Consider the following 26,537-nt stretch of genomic DNA (forward strand, 5'->3'; position numbering starts at 1 on the left):
GAGAGGACTCAGAACTCAGCCACGTTGGCCAGGGCAAAGCCCCAAACTCAATCCTGTGCACTTCCAGGAACTGATCCTGGGCTGCCGGTACTGCTGTGAAGGCCCCTATAAAAGAAACTTTAAATTGAAATAACTACTTTAATAATCTTAATTCCAAACAACATATTTTAGGGTGGCAGATTCAGCTTGCCTAAAAGGTATGGCAGAACTAATTATTTTTTAAAGGTTACAAAAATTGATTTTACAAAAGAAACTGCTGTCTATTAAATAATTTCCTATGTGATAAGCATAGGTTTGTGGTTTAGGTTTGTGGTTCCTGCCAATACAGCAGTAAATATCTTTACTTAGAATTATGCTGTAGAATTATGCTACAGTGGAAGTGAATTATTTGGTGGGGGTGTTATTTTGTTTTTGCCACACTTCGTGGTGCTCAGGAATTACTCCTGGCTCTTTGTTCAGGGATCACTTCTGGTAGTGCTTGGGACCATATGGGGTGCCAGGGGTTGAGCTCAGGTTGACCGCATATAAGACAAGTGCCCTACACACTGTACAAAATCTCCAGCCACAGTAAAAATGAGTTAAAGCATGTTTGAAATTTTTTTAAGTATTAACAAGATATCCTCAAAAAATATGAGGCTAATATTGTTGAAGGGGTTTCTTCCCTTTAACTTCTGACAGGCATGCTGAAAACGCTGTCGGTGGGCTAAGAAGCAGCCACAGAGAAGGGGTGCTCACCACAGTGGGGGTCTGCAATCTCCCTCCAGGCTAATCCACTGCAATATTAGTGTGGGTCAAGGAGGGATATGGGGAATAGTGCAAGTTTGTACAAGCTCCTGTAGAAGTCCAGCCATGCTAAGGGCATCAGCCAAACTGTACCTGAGTTCCACTTCATCTACATGACCCTTTTAATTTGAATTTTGGGGAAATTGTAATTCTTAGACCAATATGAGGTTATACTCTTTTCAGAAAGAGAAAATGTTAGTTCTAACCTTTACCAACATTTTATAGGTTCATTTTAGAGGAGAGGAGAGGAGAGGAGAGGAGAGGAGAGGAGAGGAGAGGAGAGGAGAGGAGAGGAGAGGAGAGGAGAGGAGAGGAGAGGAGAGGAGAGGAGAGGGAGTTTTATAAAAGGTGTAATAATCTACCCCAACTGAGCTTTGGGACACTGCAGCAGGAACTACCGGAGACAGGGAGCTCCAGAGTGCAGTCTGAGCAGAAAGCCGACCACACACACCTCTCCAAGATCCCTTGGCCTGGAGCTCTGTGCGGATAAGAGCCCATTGATTAGACTTTGAACTGGTGGTCCCTCCTATTTAGAGTCCTTTCAGGGCTTTATACTGAATTATTTCCTGAGAGGATCCTTTGAGCTTGATCTGTTTCTGAAGTCTTGAGCTTCATACTAGAGACTAGATTAAAAAACAAACAAACCTGTTTTCAGATAATATCTTGGGTTTACAGCTATAAAAGTATTATAGCTCCTGAAATTCACAGTCAAGGCCAAGAACATATTTCCTCAGCCTATCACCAGCCCCCACAAACCTGAACACTATTTCTTTCCCCAATAATGCATGAGAATATTTGCTTCCATACATGTGCTAGTAATGTGTCTCTTTACCCTTGGAGATATTTTTCATCTCATATTTGTCACTAATATAATGATTGCTGAACAACAGATTCTAATAAAAGAAAATTCATTACAAAACTTTTCAAAATGAGGAACTGAGGCACAAAAGACCCCATCCTATTTCTCAGAGGAAACCCCTCTGAGAAATAGGGGGGCATATGGTACAGCTTACCAATTCAAATTGGTCCATATTTGAGATTTTGTCTCAGTTTACATAGATAAATTATAGACCTAGAAAAAATGAGTAATTATTCTCTGACAAAAGAAAGCCTCTAATTACTTACATTTTCATTTAGAGGTTGGTTTAAGGCATGTTTAGCTAATAAACAAGACAATAGCTTGATTTTATAAAATCTGTTAGTAAAAGCATCTGCATTTGGAAGGTGACCAGAGGACATTGAAATGAATTGCCCTGGAGGTTCCTTACTGTGCTCTGCACTCAGATTGTTACTCCATGCTGCTGCTTCCTTCAGCAACTCATGCATGGAATTACAGTGATGGTAGGCACAGACTGGGAACTCAGGCTCTTTCTTTGTTGGCTTTGAAGGAAGAAACAGAAGACAGAGGGCTAATAGATCTATAAAGAACTTTACATCCCCCAAAGAAAGAATACACATTTTTTTCCAGCACACACGGAACATTTTTCAAAATAGACCACATACTGGATCACAAAACATACCTCAATAGAATCAGGAAGATAGAAATTGTATCAACTATCTTTTTAGACCACAATGCACTGAAGATAGAAGTTAATTACACACAGACGCAGAGAACCAAACAAAGACATGGAAACTAAACAACTCAATGTTGAACAAAGAGTGGATCAGGGAGGAAATGAAGTAAGAAATCAAAAGATACCTGGAAACATCTGAGAATGAAGACACGAGCTACCAGAACCTGTGGGACACAGCTAAGCCTGTATTAAGGGGAAAATTCATAGCTCTGCAAGTATTTCTCAGGAAGGAAAAAAGGGTCCACATAAATAACTTGTCTTCACAGCTGAATATCTTAGAAAATGACCAACAAAAGAAGCCCAAACCAGGCAGAAGGAAAGAAATAATAAAACTAAGAGCAGAAATTAATGACATGGAAACCCAAAAAGCAATCCGAAAGATCAATGAAACCAAGAGCTGGTTTTATGAGAAAAAAAAGAGATTGATAATCCACTAGCAAGACTAACAAAGAAAGAGAGAGAGAACCCTATAAACCAAGTCAGAAATGAAAATGGGGACATCACAAGAGAAACCAAAGAAATTCAAAAGATCATCAGAGACTACTTTGAAAATCTGTATGCCATGAAGCAAGAGAACCTAGAAGAAATGAATAAATTCCTGGATTCCTATAATCTCCCAAGTTTAAACCAAGAAGAGTTGGAATACCTGAATAGACCTATTACTATCAAGGAAATCGAAACTGTAATTAAAAATCTTCCCAAAAACAAAAGCCCAGGTTCAGGTGAATGCACTAGCAAATTCTTCCAAACACTTAAAGAGGACCTATTGCCAGTTCCTCTCAAGCTTTTTCAGGAAATTGAAAAAAACAGAAACTCTCCCAATTTCTATGAGGCACACGTCTCCCTAATACCAAAAAAAAATAGAGATACCACAAAAAATAAAATTACAGGCTGATATCCCTGATGAACACAGATGCGAAGATCCTCAACAAAATATTAGCGAATAGAATACAACAACTCATCAAAAAGATCACACACCACATTCAAGTGGTATTCATCCGGGGATGCAAAGATGGTTTAATATTCTAAATCCATCAACATAATCCATAATATCAAGAAAAGAAAAGATAAAAAACTACATAATCATATCAATAGATGCATCAAAGTCATTTGAAAATAATCTAGCACCTGTTTATTGTGTAAACACAATAAAAAACAGCAGCAGTGGTGCTCTATATTTCCCAACCCTCCATTTGTAGTCTCATGCAGCTATCCCCACCCCAGGGAGGCCGATGGCGATGAGAAGGTGGAGGAAGGAACTGGGACCAGGCTGGTTGGTCTCAGTTGCAGTTTATTCCAGTCTCCTCTCCATTCTCCTCTGATTCTCCTCCTGCTTCTTCCTCCCCCATGCTACTTCATTCTCCTCTTCTATCCCCCCTTCATTCTCCTCACTCTAGAACTGGATCTTTATCCCCCAGCCCACTCTTATAGTCTAATTAAGTCTCCCCCCACCACACACACACACACACACACACACACACACACACACACACATGAGAGGTTGGGGCTTACACATAGGTGTGGTCACAATCAATAGGGTAAAGTTCTTTCCCTCAGGGGATGCTTCTAGGACAGATTCTCTTTCAGCAGGACGACCCACCCAAGAGGGGAATCCCATAGGTTTGTTTCTCCTCTCCTTGTCCAACAAACATATAAGCATATTAATCATTTTATACAGACACAGTAAAAGATACATTAAACTTATAGAATTGCTCTCCTAGGGACATCTCAATCTCAGACCACAATGCTCTGACAAGATTAATCTTTCCTATACCTACCAGAGTCTTAGTCTCGTCGTTACATTTGGATCATGACAGCATTTGTCCATGATCAAGCTCTTAACTTATAGTTAAGGATTGTGGCGCTTTGGCCTGGCTCATTTCGATGCCAGGGTAGCTCACAGCTTGACCTGGTCCAACCAGTCCCTTGCCGGGATCCTACTTTGAGGGTGCTAGGAACTAAGGACAACTGAGGCTTAAGTCAAGAAAGCAGATGCCCAGAGTGAATAATATTCAAAGCCAAAAAAAAAATCCTAAATTACAAAAGCATAGTATTAACCGTCTTCCTGTGTCCATACAGAAGGACACTGTTTTAAAGTAAACTATTTAAAAGATATAAGGAGAGGAGAAAGGCAATATTAGCTTACAATACAAGTTCAATGTCCTAGAAGGATCTGACTTTACAAATTAACAGAGTCTGATTAGGGGGAAAAGCTGATTAACTGGTTGGGGAAGAGAGTATAGAGAAGTGGTTACAGATAAACAAAGGAATGGGAGTGACTCGGGGGGCATTGTGATGGATGTAACTCAATGAACCTAAGATCCTGTGGCAAGGGGGAAAGGACAAACCAATGTTAGGCCTAAAATATTTAGAGCTATATTCCAACAGTTTAAGATGATAACTCTCACCAAAATGGGTTTTGAAGAAACTTTCCTCAATATAGTCAAATCCATCTATCACAAACCCATGGCAAGCATTATTCTCAATCTGAAAAAACTAAAAGTCTTCCTTCTAAGATCAGGGATGAGACAAGGATGCCCACTCTCACCACTTCTGTTCAGTATAGTATAGGAAGCACTTGGAATAGCAGTTAGGCAAGCAAAAGATATCAAGGGCATCCAGATCGGAAAGGAAGAAATCAAGTTCTCAGCATTTGCAGATGATATGATGTAAGATATAAGGAGAGGAGAAAGAGAAAATAAAAGCCTCTACCAAGAAACTTCTAGAAACAATAGACTTCTATGGTAAAGTTGCAGGCTATAAAATCAATACCCAAAAGTCCATGGCTTTCCTATACACAAATATTGAAAGAGAAGAAAGTGACATGAAAAAAAGCAATACCATTCACAATCATGCCTCAGAAAATCAAGTGCCTTGGTATCAGCTTAACTTAAGAGGTAAGGGACCTGTGCAAAGAAAACTACAAAAGGCTACTTAACAATAATAAAAGAGGACATGAGAAAATGGAAACTATTCTCTGCTCATGGATAGGGAGAATTAACATTGTCAAAATGGCAATAGTCCCCAAAGCATTATACAGATTCAATGAGATCCCTATAAGGATATCCATGAAAGTCTTCAAAGAAATGGATCAAACAATCCTGAAATTCATATGAAACAACAAACCTCCACGAATAACTTAAGCAATTCTTGGGGAAAATAAGATGGGAGGCATCACCTTCCAAGTTCAAACTCTACTACAAAGCTATAATAATCAAAACAACATGGTAGTGGAACAAAGGCAGAGCTGCAGACCAATAGAACAGAGTTGAATATCCTTACACACACCCTCAATTATATGATCATCAAATCTTTTGATAAAGGAGCAAAAATACAAAAAGGAGCAGGGAAATCCTCTTTAACAAGAGGTGCTGGCAAAACTGGACAGCTACATACAAAAAAATGAATTCAGATCTCTACCTAACACCATGCACAAAAGTCAGATCAAAATGGATTGAAGACATCAACATCAGACAAGAATCCATAAAGTGCATTGAAGAAAAGGTCGATAGAACCCTCCACAACAATGAAGCTAAAGGTATGTTCAAAGATGACAAGCCACTGACCAACCAAGTGGAAACAGAGATAAACAAATGGGACTATCTTAAACTAAGAAGCTTCTGAACCTCTAAACAAACAGTGACCAGAATACAAAGACAGTCTACAGAGTAGGAAAGGATATTCGCCCAATACTCATCAGATAAGGGGTTGATATCAAGGATGTACAAGGTACTGGTTGAACTCCACAAGAAGAAAATATCTAATCCCATCAGAAAATGGGGTAATGAAATGAACAGAAATGTTCTCAAAGAAGAAATCCGAATGCCAAATGGTACATGAAAAAATGCTCTTCATCACTAATCATCAGGGAGATGCAGATCAAAACAACAATGAGATATCACCTCACACCACAGAGACTGGTCCACATCCAAAAGAACAAAAGTAACCGGAGTTAGCATGGATCTGGCGAGAAAGGGACTCTTCTTCACTGCTGGTGGGAATGCCGAATGGTTCAACGCTTTTGGAAAACAGTATGTACGTTTCTCAAAAAAATTAGAAATTGAACTTCCATTTGACCCATCAATACCTCTTCTGGAAATATATCCCAGAGATGCAAAAAAGTACAGTAGAAATGACATTTTCACTTGTATGTTCAGTGAAGCACTGTTTCCAATAGCTAGAATCTGGAAAAAACCCGAGTGCCCAAGAAGAGATGACTGGTTAAAGAAACTTTGGTACATCTACACAATTTAATATGCAGCAGTTAGAAAAGATGTAGTCATGAAATTTGAATATCAGTGATTCAAGACGAAGAGTATCATGTTAAGTGAAATGAGTCAGAGAGAAAGGGAAGACATAGAAGGACTGCACTCATTTGTGGAATATAAAGCAATGGAATGGGAGACTAACACTCTAGGATAGTAGAGATAAGGACCAGGAGGATTTCCAAGACTTGGAAGCTGGCCTCACTGGGAGAAGCTGCTGGGGGAAAAGGCAGCTCATATAGAGCCACCAAATAAATGATGATTGGAGGGCCCGCTATGGAGGGGAAATGTGTACTGAAAGTAGACTATAGTCCGAACGTGATGGCCACTTAACACCTGTATTGCAAAACAACATCTAAAAGGAGAGAGAGAGTAAAAGAGAATATGCCTGCCACAGGGGGTGGGGCAATGGGGTTGTGGTGGGAGGAATATTGGGAATATTGGTGGTGGAAAATGGGCACTGGTGGAGGGATGGGTACTTGATTATTGTATGACTGAAATATAAGCATGAAAGTCTGTAAGTCTGTAACTGCACCTCATGGTGATTTACTAAAAAATACAAAAAAAGAAAAAGAAAAAATGGTCCTCAGTGGGAACTCCAGGGTAATCCTAGAGAACATAAGAGTTCTAAGCTGATTGTTCTTTCTTTCTGGACCCTCCCTCCAAATAAACAAATTGCTTCAGGTTTTCCAAACAGTAGTAGGAACACTAATAAAAAATTATAAATGAGTAAAAGCATGCTGGACCCTGTGGGAGTGATGTTGGTGCGTCCCACTGGTGATTTATGTGTAGGATTTCAGGAGTAGACAAGCAGTGAGGCAAAGCAGATTTGGAGGTTTTGAAGGGAAGGAGGAAGAAAAAGTGGGAGAGAGCAGAGATTAACATGTTCAAGAGAGAACACGGGCTTTCCAAGGGTGGAGAGAGCCCTTACACACATCCCAGCATTAGACATGAACTTCCATATCTCAAGAGGGGAGATATGGAAGACACATGTGCTCAGGTGACACGTGCGCTAGGCCACATGGCTGCAAGCAGCACATGGGCTTGGACAGCATATGTGCCCTTCCTTTGTTCAAGGTGGCTTTTATAAGGTTTCTCCAACCTGACCCCATGTGGGCTTCTACCTAGGTCAAAGTCTGTTGCTAGGGAGGTTGCCTCGCTGGGGTAGGGTTGGGAGTGGTGATGGTCTTTGAAATTCCTTTCCTGGCCTTTTGTTCCTGCTAGAGCTTCTGTTGGCAGTAGTTCAGCCCCATCAGTGTCTGTTACTGAGGCCAGGTGGGGTCTTATCAGGCATTAGCTCCTGTTTTCTGCAAGGGTGGCCTTCGAAATTTCAGGGCTTTTACTTCCCGGAAATTCACTGCCATTGCCTTGGGAAAAGGCCTTCCCCATCAGCCTGCCTGCCTTTATCAGGAGGAGGTGGCCAGCCCTGAGCAAGGCATCTATGCATTTAAGGAAAAGACAGGTGGAGCTTCACTATTCACCAATAGAGGGAAAATTAGGTATACTTGAACCTCTGGTGGGAGTTCTAGGAACAATTTTCTAATATTAACTCTGTGAAACAGGGATTAGGACTGTTAGGATCACTTCAACATCTTCTGAGTCCTTGGCCAATACCCACCACATAGGAAGCACACAATAAATTGTTTAGTGCAGTAATGAGTTGAGGGAGGAGTTCAGATTGATTTCACAGTATTTAAGAACCCTTTCATACAGAAACTCTTGCCTCTTTCCTGCAAAATAGCACATTTACTGGGAGGGGTGCTGCTCTCCTATATCCTCACTACTGTAATTTTGAGAAAACTACTGCCTCAGTTTCCATATATATAAGGGTACAAGGGAAAAATGTCTGATGCATACATGTAAGGAGAAAATATATCAATGTGGTGTACTTAAAACATTAATGGCATCAAATAACTTTTCTAAAGAATATGACTGCGATCACACTAGCCTCTGACTGCCTGGTCTGCTCCCACCTAACCAAATATTTGCAACTAATTGGAGTATCAATTTCTTCTGAAAGTAAAGTTTTGAGTCATTTAAGCTATCACAGGTCATTTTAACCTATGACAATCAGCACAAGTAAATACCCTCATCCTCCTAAATATTATACTGCTGGGTAGTCATATCTATCAAACAAGAATACAGAGAACCTGGACAAGAGAGACTATGCAAAGTTAAAACTCTTGGCTTGGACATGATGCCCTTGTTTTGAATCCGCTACACCACAAATCCCTGAGAACTGTCAGAGGTTAGTCCGAGTGTAGATGAAGTCCCAAAAAATGAGTCATTTACGACAATCCCCACCAACCTAATATCTAAACTGATTGCAATTTCCAAAGTGGCCTAAAGAAATTAGAATTAAGTCTAGCAAATGCCAATCTTTGTGGTGTGAGATGATATCTCATTGCTTCGATTTGCATCTCTCTGATGATTGGTCATGTAAAACATTTTTCATGTGTTTTTTTTTCATTTTTTTCTTTTTTGATGAAGTTTCTGTTCATTTCTTCTCCCCATTTTGGGATGGAATTGGATGATTTTATCTTATAAAGTTCTACCAGTGTCATATGTATCTTGGACATCATCTCACACCACAGACTGGCACACATCAAAAAGAATAAGAGCAACCAGTGCTGGCATGGATATGGGGAAAAGGGGACTCTCGTTCATTGTTGGTGGGAATGCTGAGTGGTCCAGCATTTTTGGAAAACAGTATGAGCATTCCTCAAAAAGCTAGAAATTGAGCTTTCATATGACCCAGAAATACCACTTCTGGAAATATACTCCAGGAAATATACCAAAAACACATAGCAGAAATGCATCTGCACTTCTATGTTCATTGAAGCACTTTTCACAGTAACCAGAATCTGGAAACAACCCTAGTCCCCAAGAACAGATGACTGGATAAAGACAACGGAATTCTATGCAGCTGTTAGGAAAAATAAAATTATGAAATTATCTTATAAATGGATGGACATCATGAATATCATGCTGAGTGAACGGAGTCAGAAGGAGAGGGACAGACATAGAATAATTGCACTCATTTGTGGGATATATTAAAAAAACACAATATGAGACAGTAGAAAAAAGGGCCAGGGGAAATTGGTCCATGGTTGGAAACCTGCCTCATGTGTTGGGGGAGAAGATATTTGGGATAGAGAAGGAACCACCATGACAAAGAGAGTTGGAAATGATCGCTCTGGATAAAGACTGCATGCTGAAAATGGGTAAAGGAACAAACATGATAACCTCTCCGAATCTGTACTGCAAGCCATAATGTCTTAAAGGAGGGTGAGAGAGAGACAGAGAGAGACAGAGAGACAGAGAGACAAAGAGACAGAGAGACAGAGACAGAAAGTGTTGCCCTAGAGACAGGCTGCAGCGCAGCGGAAGGGTGCAGGAGGGATATTGGGGACATTGGTGCTGGAAAATGTGCACTGGTGGAGGGATGTTGTTGGAATATTGTATGACTGAAAGCCAACCATCAACAGCTTTGTAATTGTGTATCTCACGATGATTTTTTTAAAAAAATGTTTTGCTTTTTTCCAGATTTAAGTTTGCCTTTTTGAACTGTAGCAAGTCAATAGATTGTAATTTTTTTTAATGAATAGGACAGAAATGTTTGCTTTTTGTTTTCCCTTATAACATCAAAATGTAAAAGTCTTTAGTATTTTTTATAGCAATGTGCTTGCATAAATCAGGAAGAAGTATTTTCTCTTCCTTATAACTATTTAAAAACTGTTTATATCACCAAGACTTTACTGAAATGTCAGAAATTCGCTGCCTGGAGAATTAAGAGGGTTTCACAGGCCAGCCAGGAGCAGACAGCCTAATAACTTGTTCTCTATCTACTGGATTCCAGACTTCATGGAAAGCGAAACAACAACAAAGATCTTTGAAAGAACAGAAATCTAAAACGTTTAATTCACCCTAAAATGCTTAGCCAGTCCAGGCACAGAAGTTATCAGTAGAGTATACCCTCACATGCTCTGCTCTGGGGGTTCAATTTCAGGCACAGATAAACCAGTCACTTCATCAATATAAAAATCCCTTAACCAAAATTTTCTTCAAAGAAAATTGTCAGAATTTAAATAGTTATTTAAATTTCTTATTGTGTTTACACAAAATAAGTAGCAGTTCAGAGTAACAAAAGTCTGCTATCTTCCACATTTTAGATTTCTCTGTCTCTGTCTTTGTCTCTCTGCCTCATGCTTCTTTAGTAAAAGAGGAATTTTATAGGCTAACCCCTAAATACAGAAAGGAGATTACCTCTAGAGAGATCTTTTCCCAGAAGGTAAATTTATTTTAATTCAGTTTGTTACTGTTTTTCGTGGTACTACGGAAATCTGTTTTCCATGGACTTGAAACCAGCCTGCAGAAAATTTGGAGTTTTCCTAAGTAAAACCAACATGATGATCTCTCAGTTTCTGTACTGCAAACCATCACTGTATCACTGTCATTGTTCATCAATTTGCTCAAGTGGGCACCAGTAATGTCTCCATTCGTCTCAGCCCTGAGATTTTAGCAGCGTCTCTTTGCTTGTCCTTCCCAATGGTGCCGTATTGGAGGCTCTTTCAGGGTAATTGGAATGTTACTGTTTTTGGCATATTGAACATGCCATGGGGAGCTTGCCAGGCTCTGCCATGTGGGCGGGATACTCTCAGTAGCTTGCCGGGCTCTCTGAGAGGGACGGAGAATGTATTTAAGAGAATACAAACCATTATGCCCCAAAGTAGAGAGAGAGTAAGAAGGAAATTGTCTGCCATAGAGGCAGGGGTGGGGCTGGGTGGGGGTAGCAATGTCCACAGCAAACTGTGGACATTGGTGGTAGAGAATGTGCACTGGTGCTAGAGAATAAGCACTGTTGCAGGGATGGGTCTTCAATCATTGTATGACTGAAACTCAATCATGAAAGCTTTGTAACTACCTCACGGTGACTCAATAAGAAAGAAAGAAATTTGTTCCCTTTATGCAAAAATAAATAAACATAAAAGCAGCATAATCCTCCTGACTTTGGCTGAAAGGAATGCAAAGAATGTTCCCCTTATCTTGTCCACCCCCAGACAGTCACACAGTGACAGCTGGAGGGGACTGTGCATCAGAGGACCTTCTCACAAAAGAATCTGTTGGTCACCCTGCTCCCCATCAATCTGCAACTGATACCCTTTGTCACAACAGACTTTTATACTTTCCTGCATTAACTGCTTATGACCATGCCGGCAAAATGGTTCTCTGGGTCCTTAGTTTTCATCTGCAATCTGACAGCTTAGTAGGACTCCTTGTCTCTTGTCTCACTGGCCTCCTGAACTAACAGCAATAAAGCAATGACACCAGATCTCCCACCACCCCTTTACCATTACAGTTTTAGCCTCTCCCAAAAGTGAAATTTTAAACCACTCAGTCTGGAATTTTCTGGCCATAACTAGTATAAGCAAATTAGATCTCTAAATTTATATGGATGAATTTATTTTTTCAACAAATTGAAATGTATCTCATGGATGTTTATAATCAAATGTAACTTGTTGCCTTATCCTCCCTCCAAAGTCTAATTTTTTTGTTTGTTTTTTTGGTTTGGTTTGTGTGGTGATCACTCTGGCAGGCTCTGGAGACCAGATGGGGGGCTGGGGATGGGCCAAATGCCCTATCTGCTGTACTATCTCTTCAGGCCCCAAAGCTTAATTATGACAGAGAACCTTATTTGAGATATTGGGTCAGTTTCTGTGCTTAATTTCTCAACACATGATAGTTTAAGAGTTCTTGAAAGCCCATCTGACATTTTCCTCTTCTTTTTTCCCCAATTATTGATCTTTGACATCTCTCTCTTACTCTACGCCCAGACTTCATAACCCTGCTTTTTCATTTTTAATGTAAACTTTTGCTATCAGATAATACATAAACTCAAGCATATAAATAAGCATATAGTTGGAGAATATTTTCATAAGTAAATATTTAGGGAGGGAGGGAGAGAAAGAGAGAGGGAGAGAGAGAGAGCACTGTGCATCTCATCCGGACTTCTGATCTGTCTGCAAGAACATATGTTTTCTTTGTATGTTCTTGTACTTTAACAGGATGTTGTTTATGGAACTTATCCACACCTAGGATAATTGTAGTTGGTGCATTCTAGTTACTATATAGTCTAGTATTGTCTCACTATCTCAGTTTATTTGACCAGCTAGTTATCCCTGTTAATTTCTTTTATTTATAGACATTTATGTTATGGTGGAAAAAAAGATAATCTTCCTTTCGAATTCTAGGTGTAGGGCCAGAGAAATAATTCAGCAGGAAAGGTGTTTCCCTTGCATTTGGCTCACCTGGCTTCTTTTCTGGCACTCCATATGGTCCTCTGAACTCACCAGAAGTGATTCCCTAAATACAGAACCAGGAAAGAGCCCTGAGCACAGTCAAGTGAGTCTCCAAAACAAAAACATAAAGAATTCTAGGTGTAAGTTTGGAAAACTGACATGAGGGGAAAAAATGAAGTGGAGGGTGGGGGGCAGGGTGCCTATACCTGCCCCCCACCCTCAAGGGTTGTCCTAGCAATGCTCAAGAGTTATCCTGGCTCTGCACTCAGCAATTACTCCAGGCTGTGCTCAGAGAATCATATGGAATGCTGGGATTTGAACCCAGGCCACTGCATTCAAAACAAGAGTGTACTACCTACTGTACCAGCTCCAGCCTGACATAAGAGAAAAGACAAACTGAAATTATATTCTTATGGGGACTGGGCATGCAATATTAACACATTGTTTACCATTACAGTAAGATTATAGAGTTTTTAAAAGGTTTATAAAAGTTAGAGGGAGAGAAAGACTGAAGAAACTTACAACCTAGAGAAAAAGGATATTCACAGGGTTTATCCTCATATTCATTGAAAACAGTCTTTAAAAGTCCTACCATAGGTGATAAATTTAGTCTCTTACCTCTTGGGACCACCACAGAGAAGATTTTTTTTCTGATTTTAGGGAGAGATAAACTTGCACAGATCCTAGGATCTTCTGTATCGATGGACTTCAATTACAAATGATCAGTATGCTACCTTTACTAGTATGGGCAAACTATCCTTGTCCCAGTGGTTGCTCCTAATTTTCTGTTACTAATAATAATGTTTACTTTATTATTACTTTTTATTTGAATTTATTTTTATTAAGACACCATGATTTACAAAGCTGTTCATAATAGAGTTGCTTCAGGCATATGGTGAACTACACCAACCCCACCACCACTGTTCCCAGACACCCACCCACACCACAGCCTGCCCCTTTGGCAGCATGTAACAAATATACTTCACATTACTTGCTTCTACAAAACTTAAAGGAATGACAAATGGATTATCAGAAAATAAAGCAATGAAAGTTAATTTGGGATCATTTCTATTTGATTTTAACCTCTGTAAAAGTTTTTCAAATAATCTAATACAATAAAATATAATATCTATTCTCATTTGCATAACTAAGTTTTCACCTCTGGCATCTAAACTATATTACATTCAACTTTATTTTGTACTTCCATCTTACTGTGTTAATTATCATGTCTTCTCTGCCATTAAAAAATAAAATATTTTTCTGGATTAAAGACCTCAACATCAGACCAGAATCAATTAGGGACATTGAAAACAAGATCGGCAAAACCCTCCACAACATTGAAGCTAAAGATATCTTTAAAGGTAACACACCATTGGCCTAGCAAGTAGAAATAGATAAATAAATAGGACTACCTTAAACTGAGAAGCGTCTGCACCTCAAAAGATACAGTGACCCGAATACAAAGACAGTCTACAGAATGGGAAAGGATATTCACCCAATAACCATCGAATAAGGGGTAGATATTAAGGATACACAAGGCACTCCACAAGAAGTAAACATGTAAATCCCATCAGAAAATGGGGTGATGAAATGAACAGAAACTTTTCCAAAGAAGAAATCCAAATGGCTAAAAGGCACATGAGAAAATGCTCTACATCACTAATCATCAGGGAGACAGAGATCAATACAGCAATGAGATATCATCTCACACCACAGAGATTGGCCCACATCCAAAAGAACAAAATCAACCAGTCTTGGCGAGGATGTGGGGAGAAAGGGACTCTCCTTCACTGCTGGTGGGAGTGCCGACTGGTTCAGCCCTTTTGAAAAACAGTATGGACGATTCTCAATAAATTAGAAATTCAACTCCTATTTGACCCAGCAACACCATTTTTGCCAATATATCTCAGAGATACAAAAAAGTACAGTAGAAATGACATTTTCACTTGTATGTTTGTTGCAACACTGTTTACAGTAGCTAGAATCTGGAAAAAAAAATGAGTGCTCAAGAACAGATGAATGGTTAAAGAAACTTTGGTATGTCTACTCAATGGAATACTATGCAGCTGTTAGAAAAGATGAAGTCATGAAATTTTCATATAGGTGGATTAACATGGAAAGTATCATGTTATGTGAAATGAGTCAGAGAGAGACAGACACAGAAAGATTGCATTCATTTGTGGAATATAAAGTAACAGAATGGGAGACTAACACCCAAGAATAGTAGAGATAAGGACCAGAAGAATAACTCCACAGCTTAGAAGCTGGCCTCACATGCTGGGGGAATTAGTTCAGATAGAGAAGGGACCACCAAGTAAAGGGTGCTAGGAGGACCCGCTCGGGATGGGAGATGCAGGCCAAAAGTAGACTATAGACCAAACATGATTGCCACTTAATTAATTAATAAAACCTCTATTGCAAACCACAACATGCAAATGAGAGAGGAGAGAGAGAGAGAGAGAGAGAGAACAAAAGGGAATGCCCTGCCACAGAGGTGGGGTAGTGTGGAGGGGATGGGGTGTGGGTGGTGGGAGGGATGCTGGGACCATTGGTGGTGGGAAATGGGCATGATGGAGGAATGGGTCCTCAATCATTGTATGACTGAAATGCAAGCACGAAAGTTTGTAAGCCTATAACTGTACCTCACGGTGATTCACTAATAAAATAAATAAATAATAAATAAATAAAACATTTTTCAATCATATGCTAATATATTTTAGTCTTAGATGAAATAAGTAAAACTTAGTAAGAATAAAGAGAATTAAGAAAATTTAAATGGGAAAATATTGATAACATTTTTATATTTATCTTTCAGTGAATTATCAAATAAATTATGAAATACCCCACTTGGACCTCATATTGATTATTTTGAGCTGAAGTCACTTGAAAAACAATAGATGCAATATAGGTTGCCCAAATCTTTCTTTATTTCTGAAAGTAGGTCATAGAATGTCTCATGAGAAAGTTCCTTTCTGTATCAGAAGAGAGAACTCCTCTCACTAGAGACAGTCAAAACCAAGATGAGCTTGTAGAAACCGGCCCATTAAAATAGCCTTCATTCCCACTGTCTCTTCTACTATCTCCAAATGCACAGAATATAATGAATAGGAAAAAGAGACTTTATTGGTACAGAAACAAATTAAGCTGGAAAACATGTCTAACAATGCAAACATAGAGCAAGCTTTCAACAGAAGAAATGGTGCCTGGGGGCACAGCGGGTAGGGCGTTTGCCTTGCACGCGGCTGACCCGGGTTCAATTCCCAGCATCCCATATGGTCCCCTGAGCACCTCCAGGAGTAACTCCTGAGTGCAGAGCCAGGAGTAACCTCTGTGCATCGCCAGGTGTGACCCAAAAATGAAAAAAATAAAAAAGAAATGGTGCCTGGCTTTATGCTCAGCAACTTCCCAGAAATAGGACTGCCATAGAGACATCCAGGGCTTTGGCCAACTCCAAATCAAAGCTAGGAGAATCCCACATGGTCACTTCTCCCAGAAGTGTTACTTCTTCAAAATTATCCTCAAGTAAGTCTCCTTTCATTTACCTAATCCCAAAGAGACCTTTTAACTAAATGATGGGAAAAGGGAAGTTCTCCTATATGCCTGGTCTAAGCCTGGTTCATTGGTGAGGAGGATGCCTTTTCTGTTGGTTCAATACCATGGAGTAAAGAATCTTTGTCTCACAGAGAAATATGCTGTCAAGAGTCTGAAACAAGTTTATATTTATATTTAAGAACTGCTTCTCAGTGAGAAAATATGCAAACCATAAATAGAATCAATTTATATCCCATAGGAGAAAATAGGATAAACTCAAGATTCTATCTTTGTGGGAAGATTCCAATGTGTGAGGTAGATTGGACAGGGTATGGTCCTAACCAAGGTACTGCTTCTTTATCTAAGCGCTTCCTTGTTTAATTTACTCCAGAAATTATAATAATTTTAATTATGCCATTCAATGCCAAATAAAGAGCATCAATATACATTCAGACACAAAAAGATTTCTTAGTTTTCATTAAATTTCAGATATGTGCATTATGGTTTTTAAAATTTTTTAAATTTATTTTAAAGTAAACAAGTCATATGTGTTGTACAATTCTAGAGTAGAACTTGATTAATTTCTCCAACATTAAAATCCATAAGTATTGAAAATCAACTTTTAAGTAAAATTATTATATGTAATCACAGCGTTGCTAGGTCCGTGTCTAAGAATTTATTAAGCTGTTTGTTGCTGGTTGAGCCCCTCTGTTATTGCTTTGTTAAATTTCCATGTTACTTCCCCGTCTAACTTGGTGTGCTCCCACTGGAACTTCAGTGTTGAGGAATTGTGTACCCCGAGGCCAAGAGACTTCAAGATCTATGGTCTGGGCATTGAGTTGAAGTGCAGCAGCTGTGGGAAGTATTCCAGAAGCACAAGGAGTCTGGGAGGCTGCGCACTCCTACTCAGATAAGACCAAGTCCTCAACCTTGGGCACTGGGGTACCTGGAATCATACACAGTCTGACATCTCTGCAGAGAACACCCATGAAGCAGAGAGCCCTTAGTGTGGCCGCAACTACGGGCCTTCACAGGGCAGGTACTCTGCTGAAGGTGTTCAGAGTTCTCAGCCCACTCATGGATTTTGTTTCAGGGTTTTCTGGTGTGTTTCTTGTTATTAGTTTTGGAGGCCATGCCAACCTCAGACTTACTCTTGGTTCTGTTCTATGCAAGGATCATGCCTGGCAGGGCCTGGAGACCATGTGCTGGAGCTCAAACCCAAACTGTCCAAGTGCAAGGCCTCTCTGCTATCTCTCTAGTCTCCACATGTGCACTAATTATAAAGAAATATTTGAACTGTAAAATGTTGGTAAAACTACCAGAATTTACAGTGATTTAATTTCAAAATACTCCTACTTATTTACTTTCTGCTTCTTGTTCCTACTTTTCCTTTTATATCCACAGTTTTAATAATAAAAGGGCAAGGGGAAATGGCCAAAAGAGAAAGATCTGAGCATGCTTCTGTTCACCACCACAAAGAACAGCCCCATCTGAGCTAAACTTTCACGTGGAGTCCCATGGAGAAAAAATTTACTTGAGACCAACACCATGCCAGGAGGTGCATGGCGCTAGATTGCTGAACTGTGCCTGAGTTCAGAGTTAAGGAGTGTGGAGTGCAGAGTGGGGAAGGGCAAAGGAGATGAAAGCTTAGAACCTGCACTGAAGAAAGGGACAGGTGAGCTAAACATTAGCACTGGGTCAAAGCTGTTTCCAGGCCCCATGCCAGGTTGAGTCATCCAGGACACCCTGGAGGTGAGCCCACTCCTGCTCAAACCAAGCCCCAGTAACCGAGAATCTCCACACTCACCACATGCTTACGGCCAGACTGCACTGCCTGGGATAGCCTCATCCAGAAATTTATCTGTTGGAAAACTCAGGTATGTGGGTTTTGTAACTGAAATCTCTCAGCTTTCATGGAGTCTGGATTGGGTTACCTCCTACCATCTCTCTGTGCCTCCAGAAGCCCGGAACCATCTCCTTGTGCTTCGGGAAGCCTGGTAGTCACACTCACGCCCCAAAGCTACCACCCAGTTAATAATTTGTCTCCAGCTGCATCACCCCATCAAAAATTCTAGACCTCCTGTAGAGTGCAGTAGTGACATCTCAAACTCTGCAACATTGATAAACCAGGAGTAGCACACCACATTGGATGGGATGTAAAGTAGAAGGCACCAATTTTGATTGACAAAATATAATCAGAAGACTTAATTTGTGACATCTTAGTAATCTCTTATACAGAAGGGCTTAACAACTCTAGGGTGAAATATAATATCTTGAAACAAATTATTTATAACATGGGCTGGAGCGATAGCACAGCGGGTAGGGTGTTTGCCTTGCATGCAGCAGACCCGGCAACCCAAGTTCGATTCCTCTGCCCCTCTCGGAGAGCCCAGAAAGCAATCAAGAGTATCTTGCCCTCATGCCAAAGCCTGACAAGTTACCCGTGGCGTATTCAATATGCCAAACACAGTAACAACAAGTCTCACAATGTTACTGGGCCCACTCGAGCAAATCGATGAACAACGGGAGGACAGTGCTACAGACAGTGATTTATGACATGCATTTTTTTTTCTTTTTGGGTTAAACTCAGAGATGCCCAGGGGTTACTCCTGGCTCTGCACTCAGGAATTACTCCTGGCAGTGCTTGGGGAAACATATGGAATGCCAGGGATTGAACCTGGGTCGACCGCATGCAAGGCAAACACCCTACTCGCTGTACTTTCGCTCCAGCCCTATAACATGAAATATTAAAAGATTATTGAGGGCCTGCTATGGGGGCAGGTTTAAGGAGTGGTTGGGAAAATTGGAAATAATGGTGGTGACAAGGTACAATTCTGATGGAATTGGTGTTGGAATGTTGAATATCTGTAAAAAATCGTCATGAACAACTTTGTAAAAATAAATTAACAAAAAAACAAGTAAGTAAAGTAAAGGCCCTCCCGTTGATCATCGATTTGCTCGAGCGGGCCCAGTAACGTCTCCATTGGAGACTTTGTTGTTACTGTGTCTGGCATATCGAATACTCTCGGTAGCTTGCCGGGCTCTCCGAGAGGGGCGGAGGAATCGAACTCGGGTCGGCCATGTTGGCCGCTTGTAAGGCGAACGCCCTACCCGCTGTGCTATCGCTCCAGCAAATGAAATAGAAAAAAATAGCATCAGATGTAAAACACTACTCTTACAAAACCTGAGCCAGAAGCAAGACATAAAACTGGCAAGCTAATCACACTCCTCAATAGCTCCTGTGAACTGGATCTGAACTCTGTTAGAGTGAGGATCCACCAAGTAACCTGAGTACAAATTCCAGTATTCACCATTAAGAGAAAAGCAGGAGAAGGCAGTGACATTTTCCTTCACCAGGTCAAAAAGAAATAACTAATTAATCCCCTCCTCAACCCACATGTGATTGTAGGCAGTGGACTGAAAGAAACTTCAGGCAAAGACTAAAGAAAACTGGTCACAGATTTTCCTCTGCTTGCCTTAGTAAACATTTAACTGGAGCCCAATTCTAATCAGACTTAGGGTTAGGCCACAGGATATTCCCTGGGCTGACATAAGTTTAGTAATGCAGACTGCCACGTGAGGGCAAAAGCTTAATCAACACCAGAGCTGATTGGGAACACAGAAGGTGCAACCCTGACGTGCCTTTTTGAAGGGATACAACTACTATAGCAAATTTGTGACCAGATGTCATAAACTTCATGTATACTCTATGGTATCTTCAAAGCAAAAAGACTTTGAAGAAAAAAATTAATAAGAAGAAGTCAATGAAAGCAAAACAGAAGAAGAGCGTAAAAGTGAAAGCAGAAAAAATAAGTGAAAGTCAAGGAAACAAGACCAAATTGCAAAAACACCCAAGTCCACATAGAAAACTTTTTGGTAATAAATTACTTCTTGTCAAAAATTTCTCTGTCACTAAAATAAGATCCCCTATCAATAGGCATTCTGGCTGGATTTATCATGATATATCAACATCCAACGTTCTGTTACAGACCGGAGACACACTTTAACTTTCATAATAAGCCCAGACAGAAAAGAATTATAAAAACAATTCTACAGAAGAACTGCTAGACTTAAAAATGCAGGGATGGCCATACTAGTCTTAGAAAAAATAGTTTTAATTAAAAAGAATATTAAAGAATAAGAATGGCTATTATATGTTGAATATGGTATCAGTATACCAAGAAAATTTAACCCTTATCAATACATATGTGACAATTTAAAGAGCAGCAAAAAATATAAATCAACCACTAAAACCTGACTACATAGATTAACAGCAACACAGTAATAGCATGATAATTTAACACTATATTCTCATCATCAGAGAGATAAAACAGAGAAGTCAATAAAGAAACAACCGCCCTAAATAAGAAATTAGCAAAGTGGAAATAATTGACATGTACAGGATTCCATACACCACCACCCCTGCACCTTACCAACACACAAGCCAAATATATATTCTTCTCTTGTACCCATAGAATATTCTCCAGAATAGCCACGTGTGGAAATAAGTATCCATTGGGTCTGGAGTGATAGCACAGTGGTAGGGCATCTGCCTTGCATGCAGCCAGCCCAGCCAACCCGGGTTCGATTCCTTTGCACCTCTCGGAGAGCCCAGGAAGCTACTGAAAGTATCTCACCTGCACGGCAAAGCCTGGCAAGCTCCGCATGGCATAATGATATGCCAAAAACAGTAATAATAAGTCTCACAATGGAGACGTTATTGGTGCCCACTCGAGCAAATTGATGAACAACGGGAGGACAGTGCTACAGTGTGTAAGCATGTGTGTGTGAGTGTTGAGAGATGGTTGGAGAATAGTTCCTGAAAAATAGTTTTTCTATATTATAAAATGATTATCGCAGGGGCTGGAGCAATAGCACAGTGGACAGGGCATTTGCCTTGCACGCGGCCAACCCGGGTTCGATTCCCAGCATCCCATACGGTCCCCAGAGCACCGCCAGGGGTAATTCTTGAGCGCAGAGCCAGGAGTATCCCCAGTGCATCGCTGGGTGTGACCCCAAAAAAAAGCAAAAAATAAAAATAAAATAAAATGATTATCACAAACTATATGTACAACCTGTTACCTCCCATAGTGAGAACACTTGAGATCTATTCTCCTGAAGTTTCTAATACCTAATGCATTTATTAATACCTTGTCATCATCCTTTACATTAAATCATCAGAATTTATTCATCTTATAATTTTCATCATCCTTTACATTAAATCATCAGAATTTATTCATCTTATAATTTATGAACATGTATGTGGTACAAAGCAGTGAGGGGAATTAAATGGTAACAATTATTAGTGAGAACTAATAAAAATGTGCCATTTCAAGCTGAAAAAAGAAAAATCTTACCTATTTTTGCTCCTGAATTAATTAAGCAGTGCTGTAAATCTAACCTTGGTCTCCTACATTCTAGGCAAATATTTTACTGCTGCCATACCCATAGGTCCATAAAAAATCTTGTCTATTTTTAAGTGCAATGGGTCAGAAAATGATTATATAGATAGTCTTATAAAATAATTGTCTGGTCTGTACATTTTGCATGACTGGAGAGTGAGGAGATGTTGCTAAGCAACATTGCAGGTTCCTCCCAGGTGCCTTGGCATCACTTAGCAACAGGTAGCTTGATTCGACTCGCAGGTGGCTGCTAAATGGGACCATGCTGGGTGTGTTCCCCAACAGGCCTGGTTCTCTCTTCTCTGGCCAATCACTCACTTTTGTAAACACTTAATTTGCTGTCTACAAGTTCCCTCACTAGATACTTGAGACTCATAGCTCAAAAGATTAGGTCACTACATTTAGTGAGGGTCCAAATGGTATTAGAAGGAGAAATAGAAATAGATAATTATATTACACTGTAGTGGTTGTTATTATAATGAAATTATAACATTTTATTTCAATATTAAAGCAATAGTTATTCTTAGACCTTACTGGGAAAAATAAAGTTATGGGTGAGAAATAACACAGAGATAAGTCATTGGGAATGGGAGTTAAATCAGGAGACACACCTGTAACCTGCTACCCTGTAGCTGGAGTCAAAGGTTAGTTGGAAGATCACTTTGAAAGGTAATTTTTTGTCTTGTTATGATATTCTAAAACAAATTTAAGACACTGTTATTTACAAAGTTATTCATAATTGAATTTTAGGCATATTATCTTTCTACTACATTTTAGATTTTATTTCTTGTGGTTTGTATCTCTTGCTTTCAGTGCTGTTGACTCTGTGATTTGGATATATAAACATATGACTTCCCTATACTCTTGTACCCATGGTCCTTGAACCCTGCTTCCCACACGGTTGTTTCTGTCAGCTTCTTCTTGCTACCGCCGTCAAAGTCTTTCCTACACTGTCTTTCATCCTATATTCTGGGATGAGAGGTGATCTTGTCATAGCCCTTTTAATATGTAGCATTCTATCATCCAGTTATTCTGTATATACCACAAATAAGTGAGATCAACCTATGTTTGTTCTTCTGGCTTACTTCATTAAATATGATATCCTAGTGCCATCCAAGTTGCAGTGAATTACATGATTTTATCATTCCTTGGAATAACATAGTATTCCATTGGGTACATGTGCCACATATTTATAATGCACTCATCTGTCAATGAAAACCTAGGTTGGTCCCATAGCTTAGCTATTGTACCCAGTGCTGCAATGAGTAATGGTGTGTTTATGTTGTTTTGAATGAATGTATTTGTGTTACGGGAGCACATATAAAAAAGTAGAATTGCTCAGTCATATGAAAGCTCAATTATTTGTTTATTTGGAAATATCCATACAGTATTCCATAAGGATTAACCAGACAACATTCCCACTAGCAGTGGATTATAGTTCCTTTTTCACCATATCCTCACTTGAATAGATGTGGCTCACTGCTGGCAGTTTCTATCTTCGTTGACTATGCACCAACATCCAATTATGATGAAGGAGAAATTGAGAAGTTCTACATGGAGCTGGAGAAGTTCTATAAAGAAGGCCACACCTTCTACAAGATCACTGTCAGAGATTTTAATGCCAAGATAGGACCGAGAAGATCAGCCAAAGAACTCCACATCAGGACCCATGGCCTAGAATGGAATGAACAGGGTGAAAGACTGTCTGAGTTCATCATGTTGACCAAGACCATCCATGGTAACTCACAGTTTTGGAAGGCCGAAACTAAACGTTGGATATGGGAGTCTCCCGGTGGGTGATTCCACAACAAAATGACCACATCATATTCCATCAACGGTTTTGCCTGACCAATGTCGCTGTTGTCCCAAAATTTCAAACGAGATCGAACCACCATCTTCTTTGTGAAAAATTCTACTCCACAGAGTGGGGAGAAAGGGCTGCAAAGGTTAAGAAGAGAACTACCAGAACGACCACCAACTGGGAGCTCTTTGGCACTATTGCTGCAACATGGGAAGATGCCATTATTGACAACATTGACGAGGAATATGATCAACTGGTTCAGCACCTCCATGATTGTGCGATGAACAACAAGAGAGAGATAGCCACAAAAAGACTCCTGTCTTCAAAAACTCTGAACTTATTCGCCAGCGTAGCTTGGCACATGCCTCAGGCAACCACAAACAAACATCCGAGCTTGCAAAGCAGTGCAGAGATGCGATAAAGGAAGATCTCAAAGAGAGAAGAGCAGCAGTGCTGGTAGATGGGGCAGAAGCTGGGAAAAGCATTCATAACGCCCGCCTGTCCTTCACCAACTATAAGACCAAGATGACTGCCCTCCGACATCCTGATGGATCTATCACATCTTCCGGAAGGGCAATGGAGAAGATTATCCACGACTTCTACTCGGATCTCTTCGATAGCCATGTCCACCTACCCACATACCAAATTTCGCAGGATGGATATATCGTTCCCAACGGTCTCCCTTCTGAAATCCAACATGCCATTTAGTCAGTAAAGAAATGAACAGCACCCGGCCCAGACAAGATCAGACCTGAATACCTGAAGTACTTGCCATCAGTACTCATCAATACACTGGCTCGGCTTTTCACAAGCTACCTGTCTGAATGCAAGGTTCCATCCCAATGGAAAACCAGCAGGACTGTACTACTGTACAAGAAGGAAGACATCCATGACATTGGCAACTATCACCCAATCTGCCTATTGTCTGCCATCTACAAGCAGTTCACTCGAGTCATCCTGAATAGGATTGGCAGAACACTAGATGAAAGACAACCATGCGAGCATGCCAGGTTCCACAAAGGATTCAGCATGTAGACCACATCCACGCAATAACCAAGCTCATTGAGATTTCTCGGGAGTTCAAGGTGCCGCTCTGTCTAATGCTCATTGATTTAAAGAAGGCCTTTGATTCTGTTGAGACAAAAGCTGTCATAGAAGCCCTAGCCAATCAGGGCATTCAAACTCAATACATCAGGATCCTCCATGAGCTGTATTACGGGTTCACTACCAGGATCTCACCATTCTACAAAGAAGTGATCATCAATGTCAAAAGAGGGGTTCAGTACCATTTCACCGAAACTTTTCATTGACACCCTCGAGAACATCATGCGATGACTGGAATGGGAAGGAATGGGAGTGAAGATAAATGGTCAGCAACTACACCACCTCCACTTTGCTGATGATACCGTTCTAATAACACCAAACATTAGCCAAACAGCACACGTGCTGGCCGTCTTTGACCGTGAGTGTGGAAATGTCAGGCTCTAGCTGAATCTCACAAAGACAATGTTTATGAGAAACTGTCTTGTTCCTGACATTCCATTCACCCTCAACGGAACGACCATCTCCAAATGCAACAGTTAAGTGTACCCAGGTCAAGAAGTCAACATGACGAATGACCTGGCACCTGAGTTGCACAGTAGGAAGAGAGCAGCTTGGAACACCTTCAAGAATGTTGAAGAAATAGCTAAGAGGATGAAGAAACTCCGGCTCTGGGCACATCTCTTTGTTTACACTGTTTTTCCTGCATTAACATATGCCTCAGAGACCTGGACCCCATGAAAACAGGGTGAGAACACTATTCGGGTCTCCCAAAGAGGAATAGAAAGAGCTATGCTTGGAGTATCACACGTCACTCAAATGGGAGAAAGTATGCAGAGTTCCGACCACGATTGATGGTCAAGAATCAGGGATGCTGTCTCATTTGCCAAGACGTTGAAAATCAGATGGGCTAGACACGTAATGAGATTTGGAGACGACCACTGGACTAGAACCATTACCGACTGGAGTTTATGGTACGTCAAAAGACCACGTGGCCGCCCACCTACCAGATGGTCAGACTTCTTTTTCAAGACCCTGAATGATCAGTTTGAGGCTTTTCATGTTTGTAGAACGAACAGATACCATTGGGCTATACTAGCACGTGACAGGGATGAATGGAGACATTACTGGTGCCCACTCGAGCAAATCAATGAGTAATGGGAAGTCAAGTGTTAGAGTGATCCTCACCAATAGCAATTATTCTCAATATTCTTGATATGTGGCATTGTTACTGGGTAAAACAAAACCTCATGTTGCCTTAATTTGAATTTCCCTAATAATAAGTGATGTTTGTAACATTTTCATGTGCTTATTGGCCATCCATCTTTCTTCTTCAGAGAAGTGCCTGTTTATTTAAGAGTTAGAATTTTAAGGGCTCTGCTTCTGTGTTTTTTTTTTTTGTTTATCTTGGTTTGTTTGGCTTTTAGACCACACCCAGCAGTGCTAAGGGCTTACTCCTGGCTCTGGCAGTGCTCAGGGGACCGTACAGGGATCCAGGAACCAAACCCAGGTCGGCCATGTGCAAGGCAAATGCCCTACTAACTATCTGTATGGCCTCTATTTTTGTCATCAGATTTTTGGACGACAAAGAATTTGACTAAGGAAAAGGACCCATGGCTCCACACCTGCACGATGTCCTTGACTCTTAAGTCTCTGTTTTTAAAAGCACTGTCTGTAACCCATAAACTCTAATAAAAATTCTGCTTCTGCAATCAGAACAAAATTCCTTGTAAATCTGATGAGAATGAGTCTTGACTTTTATCGAGTTGATTCCAGGGAAGAGATTAAAAGGAATAGCCACAACATGTAAAGGAAATAATAGTTTTTCGAAGGCTGGAAAT

Source organism: Sorex fumeus, unplaced genomic scaffold (assembly GCF_029834395.1).
Source record: "Sorex fumeus unplaced genomic scaffold, SorFum_2.1 ptg000026l, whole genome shotgun sequence".
Classification (NCBI taxonomy): domain Eukaryota; kingdom Metazoa; phylum Chordata; class Mammalia; order Eulipotyphla; family Soricidae; genus Sorex; species Sorex fumeus.